This window comes from Arachis hypogaea, chromosome 4, assembly GCF_003086295.3.
Source record: "Arachis hypogaea cultivar Tifrunner chromosome 4, arahy.Tifrunner.gnm2.J5K5, whole genome shotgun sequence".
Taxonomy (NCBI): Eukaryota; Viridiplantae; Streptophyta; class Magnoliopsida; order Fabales; family Fabaceae; genus Arachis; species Arachis hypogaea.
In genome coordinates, this window is record NC_092039.1 from 106,120,679 (window position 1) to 106,123,805 (window position 3,127).

A 3,127-nucleotide genomic window follows, 5' to 3' on the forward strand; every position below is an offset into this window, starting at 1 on the left:
GAAGGGATGACTATGATGAGCTTCAAACTCGCGAGTGTTGGACATAGTGACAGACGCAAAAGGATCACTGGATTCCATTCCAACATGAACGAGAACCGACTGATGATTAGCCGTGCGGTGACAGCGCATTTTGGACCATTTTCACTAAGAGGACGGGAGGTAGCCATTGACGCCGGTGAAACCCGAACATACATCTTGCCATGGAAATGAGTATGAAGGATTGGATGAAGGCAGTAGGAAAGCAGAGATTCAAGAGGGATGAAGCATCTCCATACGCTTATCTAAAATTCTCACCAATGAATTACATAAATATCTCTATCTTTATTTTATGTTTATTTATACTTTGATTATCAAACTCCATAACCATTTTAATCCGCCTGACTGAGATTTACAAGGTGACCATAGCTTGCTTCAAGCCGACAATCTCCGTGGGATCGACCCTTACTCACGTAAGGTTTATTACTTGGACGACCTAGTGCACTTGCTGGTTAGTTGTACGGAGTTGTGAAGAAAGTGCTGAGATTATGAATGCGCATACCAAGTTAAGTTAGAGATCACGATTTCGTGCACCAAGTTTTTGGTGCCGTTGCCGCGAATTGTTCGAGTTTGGACAACTGACGGTTCATCTTGTTGCTCAGATTAGGTAATTTTCCTTTATTTTATTTTAAAAAAGTTTTCAAAAAATATTTCAAAAATTTTCTTCTTTTTTCGTTTTTCCAAATATAATTTTCGAAAAATCCAAAAAAATTCATAAAATCATAAAAACTCAAAAATATTTCATGGTTCTTGTTTGAATCTAGGGCCAAATTTTAAGTTTGGTGTCAATTGCATGATTTTAATTGTCTTGCAATTTTCGAAACACATGTATTGTGTTCTTGATGATCTTCAAGTCGTTCTTGATGAATTGCCTTGTTTGATCTTCATGATTTATTGATTTGCACTGCATGATGTTCTACATATGCATTCTTGTATTCATATGGCCCAAACATGAGAAAGTTATAAGTTTGGTGTCCTCCATGTTTTCTTTAAGAAAACTGAGTTCTTGATCTTCAAGATTGTTCTTGGTGTTCATCTTGACATTCATAATGTTCTTGCATATATCTTGTGTTTTGATCCAAGAATTATATGTTTCGACTCATTTTGTTGTTTTTCAAAATTGAAAACATATCTTCTTGAATAAAGGATTTAGCAAAATGAAGATCCAAGAACATAAAGCAGAGGAATTACAGAGAAAAAGTTGGGTGTTCAAAACGCCCAATGAAGAAGGAAAACTGGCGTTTAAACGCCAGCCAGGGTACCTGGCTGGGCGTTTAAACGCCAAAACCATGCAGCAATTGGGCGTTAAACGCCCAAAACATGTAGCTCCTGGGCGTTTAACGCCAGGATGACACAAGGAGAGGAATTTTGTTTTCAAATCGAATCTTTTTCAAATCTTCATAATTTTTCAAAATCAAATATTTTTCAAATCAAATATTTTTCAAAATCATATCTTTTCAACATATCTTTTTCAAAAAAAATCAAATCTTTTTAATTTCTTTTTCAAATCCCTTTCAAAATAAATTTCAATCATATCTTTTCAAACATATATTTTTCAAAATCAAATTCAAAATCTTTTCTAACTTCTTATCTTTTCAAAATTGATTTTCAAATCTTTTTCAACTAACTAATTGACTTTTTGTTTGTTTTACTATTTCTTATCTTTTTCAAAACCACAACCAATTTTTCAAAAATTTATTTTAAATTTTATTCTTTTTTATTTTCAAAGATTCTCCCCCCTCTCTTATCTTTTTCCTATTTAAATACTAACATTCCTCCTCCATTGTCAATTCGAACTCCATCTCTCTTTGTGTGTTTGAATTCTTCCTTACCTACCTCATCCTTCCATTCTTGTTTTCCTCTAACACCTAAAGGAATCTCTATACTGTGACATAGAAGATTCCATATTTTCTTTGTCTTCTTCTCTTTGAGTAGGAACAAAGATAAAGGCATACTTGTTGAAGCTGATCCTGAACCTGAAAGGACTTTGAAGAGGAAGCTAAGAGCAGCTAAAGCATAAAACTCTGAAGAGGACCTCACTGAATTTTTGAAAAGAAAGCAGCAAAAGAAACAATTATGGCTGAACCAAACAACAATGCAAGGAAGATGCTTGGTGATTTTACTACACCAACTTCCAACTTTTATGGAAGAAGCATCTCAATCCCTGCCATAGGAGCAAACAATTTTGAGCTAAAACCTCAATTGGTTTCTCTATTGCAACAGAACTGCAAGTTTCATGGACTTCCATCAGAAGATCCTTATTAGTTTTTAACTGAGTTCTTGCAGATCTGTGATACTGTTAAGACCAATGGAGTTGATCATGAAGTCTACAAGCTTATGCTTTTCCCTTTTGCTGTAAGAGATAGAGCTAGAACGTGGTTGGACTCATAACCTAGAGATAGCATGGACTCTTGAGATAAGCTGGTCATGGCTTTATTAGCCAAGTTCTTTCCCCCTCAAAAACTGAGCAAGCTTAGAGTGGATGTTCAGACCTTCAGACAAAAAGATGGTGAGTCCCTCTATGAAGCTTGGGAAAGATACAAGCAACTGACCAAAAAGTGTCCTTCTGACATGCTTTCAGAATGGACCACATTAGATATATTCTATGATGGTCTGTTTGAATTTTCCAAGATGTCACTGGACCACTCTGTAGGTGGATCCATTCACCTAAAGAAAATGCCTGCAGAAGCTTAGGAACTTATTGAAATGGTTGTAAATAACCAGTTCATGTATACCTCTGAGAGGAATCCTGTGAGTAATGGAACGCCTCAAAAGAGAGGAGTTCTTGAAATTGATGCTCTGAATGCCATATTGGCTCAGAACAAAATATTGACCCAACAAGTCAATATGATCTCTCAGAGTTTGAATGGATTGCAAAATGCATCCAACAGTACTAAAGAAGCATCTTCTGAAGAAGAAGCTTATGATCCTGAGAACCCTGCAATGGCAGAGGTGAATTACATGGGTGAAGCCTTTGGCAACACCTATAATCCTTCATGAAAAAATCATCCAAATTTTTCATGGAAGGATCAACAGAAGCAAGGCTTCAATAATAACAATGGTGGAAGAAACAGGTTTAGTAATAGCAAAC

At 35.8% G+C, this 3,127-nt stretch overlaps 1 non-coding gene across 1 annotated transcript; it reads right to left on the minus strand.

Annotated features, from left to right (window-relative positions):
* Nucleotides 1–2,505: 2,505 nt before the first annotated feature.
* LOC112799051 (small nucleolar RNA R71) lies at nucleotides 2,506–2,613 on the minus strand. The gene has a single exon (XR_003200639.1). It is a non-coding gene; the product is annotated as a small nucleolar RNA R71 (small nucleolar RNA).
* Nucleotides 2,614–3,127: the final 514 nt, after the last annotated feature.